Source organism: Balearica regulorum, chromosome 6 (assembly GCF_011004875.1).
Source record: "Balearica regulorum gibbericeps isolate bBalReg1 chromosome 6, bBalReg1.pri, whole genome shotgun sequence".
Taxonomy (NCBI): domain Eukaryota; kingdom Metazoa; phylum Chordata; class Aves; order Gruiformes; family Gruidae; genus Balearica; species Balearica regulorum.
In genome coordinates, this window is record NC_046189.1 from 9,044,348 (window position 1) to 9,061,316 (window position 16,969).

The 16,969-nt window shown below is 39.9% G+C and overlaps 1 protein-coding gene across 3 annotated transcripts in view; it reads left to right on the forward strand.

Annotated features, from left to right (window-relative positions):
- The window catches only part of MFSD6 (major facilitator superfamily domain containing 6), a 48,056-nt gene that overhangs the window by 2,565 nt on the left and 28,522 nt on the right, over window positions 1-16,969 (forward strand). Inside the window, exons 1-2 of one of the 3 annotated variants that reach the window (XM_075756170.1) lie at window positions 16,200-16,245; window positions 16,690-16,739. The exons of 1 other annotated variant lie outside the window; for it this stretch is intronic. The gene's annotated coding sequence lies outside the window, so the exon portion shown is untranslated. Of the gene's footprint in view, window positions 1-16,199; window positions 16,246-16,689; window positions 16,740-16,775; window positions 16,926-16,969 lie in introns of those variants that run through there. One more of the 3 variants, XM_075756172.1, reaches the window with a different exon arrangement.

Here is a 16,969-nt window from a genome sequence, read left to right on the forward strand (position 1 = left end):
AGTGGAATGAGATGACCTTTAACCTGGGAGTTTGCGGATGACACTATTATTAGCAGAGGACTGCAAGAGACTGGGTATACTAGGGGTGAGCAGCACCCCTAGTAAGCAAGCCAGGAAGTCAGAGAGTATAGCCAGAAGGGTAGGCAGGTTGTAATTCCTCCCCTTGGAGAAATTTCCTGGCAGTGTGTTCAGCAGGTTTGACAAGAGAAAAAAAAAAATGCAGACTGTAGGAGGACTTTGGAGTTGAGCAGATGTTTTCAGGTTTTGTTTCTGGGGTTTTTTGATTTCTTTTCCAGAAAAACATAAAACTTCACAATGTGGGAGCTCTTGCTCCCAATAAGGATTCCAAGAGCAACTCAGCTGTGCTGTGTGTGCCACCTATATACCCCTAATTAATCATTAATTTGTACCTCTAACTTACTTGCCTCTGAGAGCTCCCAGTGTAGTTTTCCAGGACCAGATAATAAATGGTACAAGTATTGCATCATGTCCCGTGCTCCTGCATCCAGGCTTGCTGTAATTTTAATCTTTTCCTCTGCTGGTGCAACAGCTAGCATCTAATTTCTCTGTGTGTGGGTAGTAAGTGCATCCTTACAGTGTATGAAGGTAAGGAAAAATGAGACTGTGAAGGCTTGAGGAACAGAATGGGAAATTTTCCAGTTCATCCCTGCTAAGTGGTTATTACTATACTGACAAGCAATCCTCTAATTGTTTTTTTCTTAGTCCAGTCTCAGTTGACAATATTCTAAAACACCTCCACAGGTGACACAGGTTCAAATTTCCTTGCTCCAGTGTGAACACCTAGCACTGCAGTGGAGAGTCTTTCATTGATGTCAGTGAGAGTAGAAGTAAACTTAAAGTAAGTGGAAAACTATGCTGTTTCTCCATTCTTTAACAATAGGCCAGCCCAGGAAACACAGGAAACTTACATGGAGAAGTAAATTTTTACTTTTGTCTGCAATGTGAGTAATCCCATGAGAACAGAGTGCCTTCCCCAGGGCTTTTAGTCAGAGACTTTTCAGATAATGCATCCATACAACATCTGACATCTTAGGTTGGGATGGGGTCACAGCTAATGGCATGCAGTAGTGAATTTCTCCTGTAACAACAAAGTGTCTGTGTTTGTGAAACTTTATTTTACCAGTTAATTTGCAGCTTATCAGTGGGGAACTAGAAGTGTTTGGAAAAGGATGAGAGCAAATCCATGTTGAAACTGTGTGAACGAAGTACTTTCTTTTAGCCTCAGAGGGCACTGGGGAAAGTGTGGGGGTGGCTGGGTGCTGCTGCAGACACTGCTGTGTTGATGAGGCCGGGAGAGAGGCCCCGAGCAAGGTCCATCCACCAGTGGGTGCCTCCCCTCCCACCACCCTGGCTTAGACAAACCCTGGGCAAACACCCTCCTACATCTTTCTTCCCTGCTGCCACAAGCAATCTGTCACTCCTCCCCTCGAACCACCCTCCACCTACGTACAAAACCATAACTGTAAGGAACGCCCTCTTCCCTTCCTTCTTTCTTCCCCACAAGTCTGTTCCTCGTGGGTGAAAAATGCTGTCTTCCTAGAGGTCTGGTCACCCCTGAATTTGGCTTTGAGACCCAAGCTGTTTGATACCTTTTAGGACCACAGCTTGGAAAGCTCCGCTTGCAGATCTATTGTGTTAGTTTTTCATTTGCATATAATTGCACATGTGCAGGTGGGAAGGGGCTATTTGCTTCCCACTTGCTTTGATATGCCTTCCTTCCTAAGAGGACCGCTTCCTTCCCTTCCAGCTCTCGGCCTCCCACGCATCCAGCAATGAGAAATGCTGCAGAAAACTGACCAGTTACCAACCCGCCCACCTGAGGAGGAGGAGCACTAGCAGCAGCAGCACATTTCTCTCTCTCTCAGCTTTTTAAACGCGGTTAAAAAGAGCTGTAGTGTGGGTGGAAATAGCTGTAGGGAGTGTGTGTGGGAATGGGGCCAGAGGAAAGTGAATTTTCTGTTGGTAGGACGGTAACTTTTAGTGGACCCAAAAATCCCCCAAGGATATCTTAATGCTGAGGGTGTCTTTGGGTATATAATTAGTTCTTAAGGTTGAATTTCCTGGGTCTGGAAAGAATGAAATGGAATTTCTTTTTCCCTGGTAGTGCAAGTGATGGTACGGTGGCAGCCAGCTCCCCTCATTCAGGGAAGCTTGCCTACAAGACTTCAGGAGTCGTCTGCTTAGCAAATTATTTGTATTGCATCCTGTTGTGTCATCGTGTCTCTTGTTCTGCTCACATTGTATGTGCTTGATTCTGTGAGAGTCAGAGCTGCCTGTATGTAGGAAGAGAAAAAGGCATGTGGTTTTCACACAGTGTGGGTCTGTATTTCAGAATACCATCCCTGTCGGACCTCTTGAAATAGCACTATCCCAGAATATCAGTTAATTCAAGATTTACTCTAAATTTGTGCTTCTATAAGGAATTAAATTCAAGCTTATTTATGTTAACAGGATGTTATTTGAGGTGCTTTTGCTTGTATTACATGAAAATAGCAGCAAAGTGGTACTGCTGTTTCTTAAGAAATCTCTCTTACAGACTCCAGGAACCCAGGGTACAGAACAGGTTTCAGGTTCTGACTTGGTTTGACTTAGCTATGTGGGATACAGGTTTTACAATATCTAATCGTAATCAAATTTGTCCTAACCTGAGTTAGTTACATGCATTCTTCTCAATCCAAAACTCTACCCATACATTTATTTTGACTAGATTTCTCACCAGCCTCAGACTTTCCGTATCTATTAGTTACGCAGGATCTTGTTTCAGTATGTGGTCTGTAATGATTCAAAGAGATGCAATAACAGCCGGTTAATGAAATTTGACTCAAAGTATAGGAGATTTTTTTTAAAAGTATTGCGTAGGGCACGTAGTTTTCTCAGTGAGTAGAAACCACAAACTTGATATTTGAATGGTTTTAGCTTTGTGAAGTAACTTTCTTCATGGAAAAGGAGCGCACACTGGAGTGTCACAAGCCAATTTACCTTCCAGTCAAGACATAGCAGTTTGCCGGACCCATTTCACAGGTCAGGACTGCACAGATACGATGCAGTAGGGAAAAGGGCTCACTGACTTCAGTGTCTCCCCTGCCTTCCAGCCTATCTTCTGTAGCTCTGGAGATTTTACCCTAGAGTAGGAATGAAAAATGTAGGCATAGTTCCTTACACTGATCAGCTCAGAAACAAAGGAAGTTATGAATAAGCCTAATTAACACATTTGCATGTGACACAACAGAAAGATCAGCTGATGGACTTATGTTAGCAAGAGCTAGAGTAGTATCAATGGAGATGTAACCTTAATGGAACTAATTATCCTGACATTTTAAAAGTCTTGTTTCTGAATGGTGATGAATATTTTAAATGTATCCTTATAACCTTCCACTGAATCTTACGTAACATAATTATAATCTACTGGAATTACATACCCACCCTGAGGAGGAACAATATTCCAAATAGTAAGTTCATGTCACTTGACTGATTTACTTTAAAACATTGAAATAATTCCTTTGTCAGTAGCATTTTGAAGCACTATTGGCCCGCTTGTAATTCTATCTCACATTTAGCATTGGTTCAGTTAACTTTAAAGGTAGTGCTTTTCATACCTTTTGTATCAATGAATGTACATCAGATTTTAAATGCAGATTATATGCTTATCTTGCCAACTACTGTTAGCCTGAAATTTTCCTCGTATGATCTATTGTGCTAGAATGGTATTATTCAAGAAGCAGTAAAAAAAAAAAAAACAAAAACCCAAACATTTAGAATCATTAAAAAAACTATTTTAGGAGCTCAGTCCTGTATGTAATATTCCTGTTGGCTTCCCTCTTTTATCTGTGGTTCAGCTGGAATGTCACATGCTTTGGTCTTGAACCGTCTGGTACTGAACCTTTCCTTCTCAAGGGTCATGGTGAACACCTAGTTACGTCGTTTTATTTCAGTCAAAATCATAGCGAATTAAGCACAAAAGCATTTGATGCTAATTAGTAGCTTTCTGACAATTCAGGGATTTCATGAGTCCAGAGAGCACCTCAGATGTTTATTTTAAGAATCTGTTGCTCTAAAGTGAGGCTCTTCAGCAGGGCAGTTTGGCTGACAGCATGACAGTATCTTATTAAATGGATGTGTGTGTATTCAAACCTTTCCACTTTACTCATCTAACACCTCACACAGGTACTAATTTTCACTTGAGAAGATCTACATTTGATTTTAAAAGTCAATATTAAGAATATTTTTCAAAATTTCTATTTCATTTAACTCTGGAGTACAACTAAAACTGTTCATAAAATAATGCTTTTGAAGAACATTGCCTAGGGAAAGATATTTAATGCTACAAATGATGCAAAGGACAGCAGAGCAGATTGGAGAACTTAAACATGAGGAAAAAAAATAGGTCAGCAGAATAAATAGAGGCCTTTAAGCTATTAAAAAATAAGCAGGTATCATTCATTGCTGCAGATACATTATAAATTACCAGCCTCCAATATGGGGTAATTGTAAGCAAATGCTAGTTTCAATGCAACTCAATTTACCAGCCCTGCGTATAATTATTAACCTGATGGAGAGGATGTTTAGCAAGTCAGAATGGAAAGTGTTTGGTCTTTTTAAAGAAATAAATATGGTCATGCTGGATCATAAACAAACTTGCAATGGAAGAGACAGGGATGAAGTACTCTGTTCCTGGAGCCCTCTTTTGGTGGACATACTTCCCCAGGGATACACGGCTCGCTGAAGAAAGGGAGTGGCAACCGTGGCAGGGCACAATATAGGTCTCAGTTAATCACAAGGAAATATGAGGTTCTCTAGTGTCGTTAGTTTCTCTCTGTAATCTCAATCTTCATCTGCCCTGTGGATTTCATGATGCCACTGGTTCTCCTGTCCAGACATGGACAGTCCCTCCCTCTCTCTTGCTCTCTCTCTGTCTCTGCAATAGCAGGCTGGAATGGAGGTTCATGCTGCTAAGAGCAGTATATGGGAATATGTAATTATTTCAGAAATAACATGCAACACAGTGTGATTTAGTCATACTTTGACACACCTCTGTCTGCCAAGAAAAATGCAGGCACTACCTTATAGAACTGTTGCTAAGAGCACTTCTTCAGGCTCTAGGAGTGAGAAGATGCTTTATTGTATGGTTAACTGCAGGAGTTAACAGCAGGGTTTCAATCTGGGACCTGCCAAGATATTAAAGCACAGAAATCTGTTACTTGAATTAAAGGCTTTAAAGGCTGCGCTTCTGCCTAGGAGATGTAGCACCATTTAGAATTAGCCTGGGACATTATTTCGTAAATTTAAAACACTTTGAAAAGTGATTTTATTGACATTTGTAGCCTGAAAAAAAAGAAAAAAAGAGAAAGTTCTGGCCAGCACCAAGAAGAAACATCTTTTGTTTGTTTTATGCTAAAGAGAAAGCAGAGACTTTATGTTAAAAAAAAAAAAAAAAATCCATTTTCAAGCTGAAATGTTAATGGAAACCATCGACTAGTTTCTTCCTAGTAGGAGACAGCTGAATTTTGCAGATAGAGCTATCTGTCGTCATAATTTCAATAGCAACATGCAATTTTCAACACACTTTAAATAGTCAGAAGCAGCAGACATTGAGAAGTAAGTTTGTCGCTTTTTCACTATTCTGCTTTAGTTTTCAATTCTGTAAAGTGAAGAAAGTAACCTTTACCATCTCATTGTAATATCAGCATTAACTTTATAGTTTAAACACTAAGATGCTATACACTGGTGATAACAAATGGCATCTTATCATTGCACAAAAAATAGCCTCTATTATTGAGATAAAGCGTAAGTATATTTTATCTATATGTTTGCAGTGCGTATACCAGAAAATACCACATAGCACAATGACCGAGGATTATGGGATCCAAAGGAAGAGGATTCAGATACCATGTGCTTTGAATTTCTGTGATGCTTTACAAATCAACACATGGAATCTATTTTCCACTTCTTTAAAAAAGAAACGAAAAGCTGTTCTGTAAACCGTTATAAATGGATAATCCAACCAGGGTCTTGTATGTATGTTAGAAAGGATGCATGCTTTTTCTTTCTTAACAAATCATCTGACCGCTGCTTCACATGCAAGCCTGTAATGCTGCCATCTATCAGCTGTTACCCAGCTCTACAGAAGGAAACAAGGAAAATTTTTTTAGCACAGGACAAACAAATCTATGCTGTATTAAAATGCACTTATTCAGCCACACTCCTTTCCTCAGGAGTATTTCAATTCTCTTTTCTGCTGAGGAAATTTCCCACCTATCTAAGAATTTCCCACCTTACTCACTTTTTAAGTAAAAACAGCCTAGTATTTATAGAAGTAAAAAACCCAAGATTCTGTCAGGTCCTCCCTGTGCCATTGCAGGAGGTTTGTAGGGTAATTGCACAAGCAGTCAGCTCTCTCTTTCACAGTAACTCATTTGCATTTGTTAGTTATTCACAATAAACAGTCATAATGCTTGCAGGTAACATAATTACTCACAGCAAAATTACCACAACAAAGGATTGTGACTTTGTCACTGCCTAATAACAACCAGAAGCAGATCTCTCAGGAATATGTAGAGTTATTTCTAGAAGGTGACCGAAAACATCCTCCCTGGAAGATGTCACTTCATCTTAAATGCCTCGAAATTTTTTGCCAAAAAATTCAGTGACCCATGCTGTGTAAGCTTCACCTTTCTTGTCCAGGAAGGGGAACTGTTTGCAGATCTGTGTTAATCTTTCACACCTAACATGTAGAATGTGGGCAGTATTTACCTATCTCCTAAAGAAACCCCAAACTATAGCTCAGCCATGTTTTTAAAGTGCTTCAGCTCAGTAAATAGCTAAATGAAAGTTCAACTCAGTAGAGTTGAAACTGTAGTTTAGTTCACTTTCTACCTCTGTTTCCCAGATAGGCCTGAGTTAATTAGTAGCCAGCCTTCCAATACCCATTTCCTCCATTTGAGCCTTTTGTCTATAAACCATGTATATTTGTTCAGCCACTGTTGTTTCAAGATCACCCTCACCCAGCTCAGAGTACAAAGGTTTACCAATTTTGTTTAGCTAATAAATCTAAGGGTGGGTAAGACAAGACAGGTTTTCTAAACCAATTACTGCATTCTATTTTAGTGATACTGCATTGACTGAAAATTCGGTGCTGTTGGGTCAAAATTTAAAATATATTGCAGTTTGAGGTCTTTAAAATTCTTCTCCAGTATTAGTATTTGGAATTTAGAAAGTAAGAGACATATACAAGGTAGACAGGCAACCTATGTGTCATGTACATTCATGTCCACACATTTTCATTTTTGCCAAAGGAAATTATGAATCACCGCGTTTACTGGAGAATTTTCAAGATTAGATGTCTTCTGCACATGCTGTCTGAAGGGGTATTAGGCATCAAAAGGGCTGATTCGCAATTGTCCTCCATAGTGTTTAGGGTAATTGTTTAACTTCTTTATTCCACTACAGCCTGAATAAAAAACCCCGTACATTTCAGACCTGATGGCATTTGCACTCCTTGTAGTGATATTATTCAGCACACATGCCACAAAGAAAGAAGGAACTGAGACCTTAGGCTTTCCTTAACATTCCCTGCTGTTGCTGCTGTCTGTGGCCAAGGCCATGGAAGACACAAGGAACATTTGACTACTGCTTTGCTGACTTAGATACGACTGATGTCAAGAAGGAGCCAGCTGCTGATAGCTTGCTCTGGCTTCTCCTTCTGTCACTCGTATGCTGATGGACCTGCACTAGTAGGAAATGCTACTGGTTTAAGTACATTAGAATGGCTCTGCAGAACAGGAAGAAGGCCTTCCTAACTCAGCACATCTATAAGCTGTTGTTTAAGGCAAAGCATGAGGTTTAGTAGCACTTCTTACTTGGTGGCCTAGGGAACTCAAGGGTCCATGAAACCCTCAGTGGCCCGAAGGTGATCTGCAAAACCAGATCTACTGTTTACTTGAAACATTTATTTATAAGAATGCATGATATTTTGAAAAACTGAAGGGAAAATAAAGTGTGGTACAAAATGTTTGAGAACTATTGATTTATTGTTATTCTAATCTCTCTTAATTGTTCCCCAGAAGATTACAGCTCTTAGAAACAAAAAGACGTAAAAACAACCATGCTGAGTCAGACTGAAGGACTGTCTAGCCCAAGACACTGTCTCCCAAAACCAGCCCTAAGGGGCTGCATGGGGAAAAGTAAGAACGGGGCAAACAAGCTCACACTTTTTTCAGCCCAGGGGACTCCTGAGTTGGATAGTTGGATGTGGTGGCTTTTTTTTTTTTTTTTTTTTTCCTGTCTAGCAACCTGGGGATTTCTCTTTCATGCATCTATCCAGCCTTCTCTGGGACTTGACAAACTTTTAGCATCCACAGTATCTTTGCAAGCTTTGGATATCTCTCCTACTAGCTTCATGTGATGTGCCCTAATCCATGTATGAGAAGAAAGAGTAAATTTACCTGCTTTCTCCAGTTCACGACTCTGTAAATCTGCTATATCCCTGCTAAGTTGCCTCTGTTCCTGAATGGTGAATACTAGGCTACTCAGCTGTTCCAGGCAGGGAAGTCATTCCAAACTTTTGAGCATCCTTCTCTGAACCTTTTCCAAATCTAATATATTCTTTTTGAAATGAGGAGACCATACTGCTTTTTTCCTATAATTCATATGGGATCCATGTCTGAATTTCTCTCCATGTGAAAAAAAGATCCATATATTATGCTAAAATAGAACTCTTTCTTTCTTTGCAATTGCTTTTGCACTTACAATCTTTCTTCCCCGCCCCCCCCCCCCCCCCAAGTACTTTGACAGTTTTGAACCTTCTGGTAATAAACAGTTAACAGCATACTGTAGCAGTGTAAGAAATCCTCAGGGAGCTAGGTTGTACATCCTAAAAGCAGATAAAATAATCTAACCCTGCAGGCAACAGACCTTTTCTCAACTATTAATAGAACAGAGGGAAGAGAGGGAAAAGAAGAAAAGGAATTAGTAAATGACTTGAAAGAGCATAGGTACTTAGAATTCATAGTTGATGTGCTGATTTAGGAGGTCATGTGCATGGCATAGAAAAAAGGTAAGAAATGTTAATACTGTTACATAGACAAAGACTATTTTTGTGCTTTTGTCACTCTCCTGTGTTGTTTTTTTTTTCTTTTCCCACCCAACCATTTCAAAGGCATATCCTTACAATGACACATCAATTTTCTGTCTGCTTGCAGCTTGAGGTTTAGAAATAGCTGAGCTGTTATAAATAGATCAAAATCTGCAAGAGACAAAGGGAATGGAAATGCTGTAAAAGGTTAGCTGAAAAATTTAGATGTGGATTGAGATTTCAGATGTCTCCGAGAGTGGAAGTACTCTGAAATGCTTTATTAACTGCAGCAGAGGAACCCGTGCTCCTTGTGCAGCAGTGGGGAACAGCCAGGTGGAATCAGGTGGCGCTTTTGGTCACGCTGCCAAGCAGGGAGTGACGTCCAGCCTGGTCTCCGGGAGTTCACAGTTCAATGACAAGAGGAGAAGGCACCTTGCGATTCCTTGCTATGAAGCTGAAACACAAGAGGCGATTACTCTTTTGTACACTGTGGAGCCACTAAATCAGAATGTGTAACTTTCACACCATAATTTTTCTGGCAGTACTCATGTACTCTGAATTGATAGCATTCATCAAGTTTGTTCCCTCTTTCCACTTTGCCTCCAAAATGCCTTTAGTGAAGTGTCTTAACATATGGTTGAAACCTTGTCCTTGTACAACAAGGCAGTGAAAAAATCAAAACTGGGAAACAATCTAATAGCCCTTTGTTTCTGCTTGAGTACTCCCTCTGTAAGGTCATTTAGATCCTGCTGACACTTCCAAACAGACTTTGGAAGAACAAGTAGTTGTCCTGCACAGAAACCCAATACCTGGAGTGGTATTATTCCTCCAGCCATATACATATAGCTGAGGTCCATTTTCTTATCTTCCGACTATCTAAATTTGTTAGAGTGACTGTGAGAAAGATGTTTGGGTGACTGTGGGTAAAATAAGACCTTAAATGGAAGAGACAAACTTTCGCTACGATATGTTTCTGTTTTGAAGAGAAGTTGCTTCCTGAAATCAGGCTGTGTTTCACAGTAGCTACATCATGGCAGCTAGCTTGACATAAGCTATGCATTCTCAATTTTGCCAAATATAATGTCATACCACTAATGTAGGGCCTGGTCTTTGCTTGAAGTGTGTTTCCAACTGTCATTGGTTTTAATAGAAGTTTAGGCCAATACACACTGCAGAATCAGGTTCTTCAAACCTAAATTAACATTCTGTTGAAAACTAAACATATGTTGTTTTTTTTCACTGTCAACAATTTAGTTTCCAGGTTTGGAAAAGAAACATTGCTGGGGAGGAATCCAATGAATTTATTAATGAGCTCAGAAAGTATGGAACTATTAATAATCTTCTGAGATTTTGTTTGTCTTATTTTTATCTTCAACTTCAGACTCTGAAATAAACAGATGTTCTGAAGCTTTCCACTGAGAATACTACGGTATGTTGTCCTATCTTAAATACATTGTGATTATTGGGATATTGCAGGAAACAGGTGAATAGCTGTACGTGATATTTCATGTACCATTCCATGAAGTCTTTAGCTCACATTGCACTGATAGGCCTAAAAAGAAAACATCTAAAATATTTCTTAAATGTTACTAATGATTTTTATATACAGCCTGAAGTCTGAATACAAAAATGGAAACATTACTTTATTCTCTAATATTATCAGAGAATATGAAAGCTGGTATTACTATTCTGTGACATGACAACATAGTTTACCTATTCTAAACACATTTTAAATAGATGAGTGCTTCTTACTTGTCTTACTTGTTATTCTGTGTAACTGAAGTCTGTGGCAATCATTTAAGTACTGACATTTAAGTACTAAGGTCCTTTGTTCTTTATAGTGAGGAATATAATCTTGAGAATTTGAGAAAGACATCAGTAAATTGCTCATTGTTTTCATACTTTGGGGAGGGGGAACTGTTTGAAATTCACCTTGAAACAGAATTCAACTACCAGTATCACTCAGATGTTGTCATATTAACCAAGAAGTTAAAACAGATTAACCGATCAGTTATGCTGGAGGTCCTGAGAAGAAATACAAAGTGAAAAAGATGAGTCTGCTTTCTGGAGAAAAAGGTTAGATAGGTTGGCTAATACTGTGACTCCTTTCTGTATGAAGAATGACATTTACTGCTCCTACGTATAATGAGGCAAATTCTAGAGGGCAAACCCTGGAGAGAGTTAGATGTGAGGACTCTGATGTCAGCATTTAGCCTTAGCCTGAATTTGGTGTGATGTGTCCCTCAGTACAAAAGATTATTTTACTGCTTGTGATATTCAAGTAGTTTTCATTGAAAATCACATTTGCATGCACTAAGTAAAAATGCCTGCCTTAGTCTTGGTTTAAGTTTACAATGCTATATCAGAGAAGACCTGAATTTAATCAGGGAGATAAGATGATATGACTGTGCTTGTATCTGATTCAAAAAAACCCAGTTCAGTTAAAAACTGCTTTGAGCTATCACCAGTTTTTTAGCCATATAAATGGTGAAAACTAGTCCTTGGAGTAAAAGAGAAGAATAGCTAATACTGTGTAAAATCAGAAGTCATTTTCTTGAATAATCTTTCAATATGTATAATACTGACTCTCAATTAAAATTTGTTTTGGTCAGGGAATATTTTGCTGTGCAGTGGTATTGTATTTCCTTTAGAAGCTATTCTCAGAAACGGAGAACTCAAATTCCCATTGACCTCAAGTCATTGACTAGTAATTAGGAAAACAGGTATATCTGACCCTATATGCGTTTTTTTGCGGATGTAAAGGACAATGATAGAAAAGAATTTCTTGCTTGAATGCCAGTATTTGCTCAACTCCTTTCACTCAAAGTGAATAGAAGGAACTTCCAAGGGATCAGAGAGAACTGGTCAGTTTGGTGTCCCTCGGTCATGTACCTGCAGTTATGAAAAATGTGTTAGGCTCAATAGTTATCTAGTACACTCAGAATACAGCATAGAAAGCATACATTTATGTTATTGAAGCCAAATGTGGAAGGAAGGACCCATCCTGCCAGGACATATTGGGCAGAGGAGGTGGGTGTATATATCATATCTTTAACTATTCTGTCTGCCCTAGTCATTTTGCATTTTTGTTTTAACATTTCTACTTTTTATTTAGAATAAAATGTGTGTGCATGTGGGGGGCTGTTTGTTTAAGTTTTAGAAGTTTCTTCTTTTCTGGCCCAGGACCCTGCTATAAGAGAAGGTCTAAGCAGATCCATCTCAAAGCTCTGGCCAGTTAAGCTTCCCTCCGTCTGAGAAGACAGGCCCATGCAGAATTCCTTGCAGGGTCAGTGGCTAAATTGCATAAATTGTCTCTAGTTCCTGCCTGGACTACAGAGTCAGCGGGGCTTTGCACACTCCCCAGTCTTAGCAGTGGAGCTTATGACAGGATGAAGGTCATCATGTTTTTGTGTATCTTCAGTGGCATCAACATTAGCAAGAGCCCAACGTAAACAATTTGCTCTGTGGACAGCAAAACTAATGAAGCTTGATTTCCTATGGGTTTGTGTATTGTGCTTTTACACTGTGTTCCCTTGTCTCCACCGCTTTAAAAGCCTCAGCTGTCCCTTCTCCCTTTCCTCCAGTTCCCTCCTCGATTCCCTTACCTGACCCCCTGTTCTTCACCCAGTAACTTAACTGCTGCTCAGGCACCAACAGTGATTCACCAGCCAAACGGGAGCCTGCTGTGGAGTTCGTGCCACGGGCTGTCCTCCCGCAGAGGGCATGCTCTTGCCTTTCTTTCCTCTGGCAGCCACTGATGTTCACACAGCCTTGTAGGAATTTAGTATTTATGAGACTGACACTGCACATCAGGTTTGATACCTGCCAGTGAGCTTAAAGGTTCTTGGGGTAAGGAAATGTTGACTACTGCATAAGCAGATACCATGCAAACACAAATCTAATTTTGACGGGGGAAAAAAAAGGCCTATTCAGTAGGAAAAAGTATGTAAACATAGTCACAGTAAGACACAGTTTTGGTAACTAGGATTTGCTTTTGCCCGTTGCTTTGCCTTCTCTTTGCTAATGAATGTAATACTTCTAAAAGTGTTAGATTAAAAATCAGAGGAAGAGAATCCCCTGCCAAACCAGACAGACCACTGCAATGGTAGCTGTTGTCTTACCGGTTGTGAATATTTTGTCCTTGGTTACCATTGACATTGCTTGCAGCTGAGGATGGTTTGTTGATTCACTGGATGACTATTTGTCAGTTCCTCTGTTGGGATTTTTCTCTTACTAGTAATATAGTTGCTTTTTGTCTTTGAAACAGTGAGGAAAAGACACTTTGTTCCTCATAATGACTTAACTTCTTCCCAGATATACACTGGGACATGTACAAACTCTTTGAGGAAGAAACAAATGCCATAGTTGCCTTAATGCAGTGCCTCTCCTAGCAAAGGATTGACTAAAAAACTAGTCTTGTTCATGTTATGCAAAGTACATTAAAGGTCTGATGGAAATGAAAGCTTTTCTGTTGTCTTCGTTGTACTCTGGAGCAAGTCCTAGCAGCACAAATCTCACCTTCAATTTATCTTTCTAATCTGACTGATGTAAATTATTTTTTTTCTCCTTTTTTTTTGGCTCAGAGTTAAAAGCTGCTGAAGGACAGCAGAATATTTTGTGTCAACCAGAAAGTCTTGATTTCAAAGTACGGTTCTAGCTTATCAAATAAACCAACAAGTTTTTCTGTACATTAAAACTTAAGTTCCTGGGAACCATTTCCATAAGATAGGGCTCAGATACTTTACCTTTGCCATTACTGGAAAATATCAGAAGCACAAGATGCATATATCATACATATAACATATAAGATATTTTTCCGTGAAAGTTTTGTGTGTTGTGCTATATTTGCTTTATTTTTCCTCTAACCTAAGGAACAAGTCAGTGAGTCAGCTGACACAACTGAGTCCTTTTCAAGCAAATTCTACTACAGTTAGCAGTGTGCAGTTCCAGCAGGTATTTGTATGTAATTTTGTTTATTTTACTTTTAAAAATAACTACTTTGCTTTAATTTTTCAGTTTATTTGGGGCTTTTCAGTTTATTTGGGGTTCTTTTAGACATTGAAGTTTTTTGTTTGTTTTTTAAGCAGTGAGGCATTTGTAACTATTTTTGGCAAGTATTCTCACCATTATATATCATAAGGTGGTATAGGACATATAAATGGAAATCGTTATAAAGTAATATATGCATTTAACCAAAAGCCCACAGAAATCTACAGGCATTTTTTCCATTTCATGTATACGTTTAACCCAGGTGTGGGTTTATAGTACAGAGTTTACTATATGGCATGTATGTGTATGAATTATATTTATTTTATAAAGTGTTATTTCTGAATATTCTAATATCCAGTGGTGATATTAGAATATTTATTAGTGTCTCTCTGTCTATTAGCTAAAAGAAAAAGATTGTTGTTTGGTAGTTTCTCCATATATCATATTTTACTGTGATTCAGAGTTTGATCCGGAGGTCTTTGAAAAAAGAGATCTTTCAATTAGTTTCAATGGATTTTACACCTGACTCAGCCTTTTATTTTCTGTAATGTTTTATACTAGCAACTGTTTTAGTAGAAAACATGGTACTTTAAGTAGCTTACAACTACATTGCCTTTTCTCTGAATGTTGCCTAGCCTTTTGTGATAAAAATACATTAGGACAGTTTGCGTGCAGTGCAGCAGTTTCTCCATTTTTGCTAATCCTCATTTTCATAGCTGAAAGAACAGAGAAAGAACTCTCTAAGCAAGTGTAATAATTTCTAACAGGCTGTAATCCAGATCTTTACACTGAGTCTCACTGAAAAAAATAACCATGTGGAGCCCTATTATGTTCAATTCTGCTCATGCTGGAGCAGCGTGTCCGATTGCAGTAATACTGCTCAATGCCAAGGCTCTTCGCAGTGCTCACCTCACAGTGCTTACCGGATGGAGGCAGCGGACCCCAGTCTGAGCTATGTGGCCAAACTCAGTCTGTACCGGATTGGGCTTTTAAATTAAATAAGAAACCATTTATATGGTTTATATATTTTATATATATATATATATATATATATGAAGAAAACATTGTAAATGACTCTGTATTGGTAATTTCCAATATTCTGGCCATCAGCTGTAACTTCTTGTTCACGTACCAGGTCATGCAAGAGCCTGCAAAGAAATGTTATGCATTTTGTCCTCCGTTCAGAGAGCAAAGTTGGAGGGTTTTTAGGAAATATCCCTGGCACTTCAGAAACCAAGTAGAAGGAAGGGGGATGATCAGGGTGTAACTCCTCAAAGGCGCAGCTCCAAGAAACGGTGATACAAGCAAAGCTGCAGAAGATGGTCACGTTCTTAGCGTGTGCGTGCAGGTTCCTGTATTTGCAATGTTGAGTTACTGGAGTTAGGGAGACTCCAGTAAATGTAGTCTGCGACTACAAAGCTCAGCTTTCCCTTTTCAATTCACAAACAATGACTGGAAATGATTTGAAATACATGTTCTCCCTAAAAGCATTTGTAGTAACTTGCCAAAAAGTCCCCATCAAGGTTAAATAATTTCACTTGGAGCCGACATCTGGTTTATTACAGTAATATTTTGTAGTAAAAACCCCACTGTATGAGCCGATAGTTGTCTGTCTCTGAGTTCTGCGAGATTACAGGAGACCTGTGCTCCTGGTTTCCTCAGACGTGGTTTCTCTTCGTGTTAATTAGCCGTGGGGGCAATTCTCAAAGATGAAGAGTCTTAAAAAATCCTTCCAGAGACAGATGATAAACAAGCCGCCTCCTGCCCCAGGTCACCTTCCTATGAAATTCAGCTTTTGTCTCCTCCCTCCTTCAGGAGAGGCCTTTACTGTAGGAGCTGGCAGGCTTTTAATCGGATGGTGTCCTGAATGGCCTTTGTACCCGCATACAAAGATCGCACCCCATCAGTATGTTAGCGTGGCCGGGGAACGGCCTAGAGAGAGCAGTGCCTTCCATGGGGACTGGTGTCCCTTTCGCTTTGGGGAGGACTCAAATTAAATGGGTCGAACACCCATGGTGTCCCATTCCTCTCCATCTGCCTCAATTATGCAAACTTGTAGTTTTCTCTCAATTTCTTCCCTTGGGCAAAATAATGCAATTTTTTTTTTCTTTGAGGCAAAGGAGATCCTCCCTCAGCAAAGGGGAGGTACAAAGAAGATGCCAGTAGTAATGCATTTGCCCTGTGGCATCCCAGTTGGCGTTGTCAGCAGTCTGGTCACTGTCCTGGGCAGAAACTGCCAGGGCTGTGCTGCTGGGCGGGATGGCCAGTGGCGTCTGATGGCTTTATTGACTCAGCTTGGACTGTGGCCCAGCCTGAGCTCTGTGTACAGCACACCATCACTTCAGCGCTTCAGCTTAATCCTCAAACAACTTCAATTCAGGGCTGATAAACACCTCAAATCGCAGGCTGGCCTTTCGCTTTCTGTCTTGATTATTCGCTTTCTTAAGCTTAACACCCTCCAACCTCTTGATAGTGCAACACGGCTCAGCTCTTGCTGAGGCAGTTATCCTCCCTGCCTGCGCTTTTCTGCCCCATCTGCATGGGGGGGGGGGGGAAGTTTATGTTGTTGTTTTAAGCATTTACGTAACTTTATTTGTATATAATTCTAGCAACAATGTTATTGAAGGGATGATGCCAGTGGCTGCGGAAGGCAGTACAGGTAATAATTGCATTCTTTATGCTGTAATACATGTTTGGAACTTCGGAGGAGCAGGAAGCTCTATGAATGTTATTTGACTGTTTGGCGTCCACGAGCGCTCCTCCAACACTGTTTTTAAACCAAATGCCCGCCCCGGTGAGCAGCGTGGGTACGGATCTGCCATCCGCAGCCTCAGCAGAGCATCTCGTAAGACGACTCTTCCCCGTCCTGCCCGGAGCCCCCCATCTGCC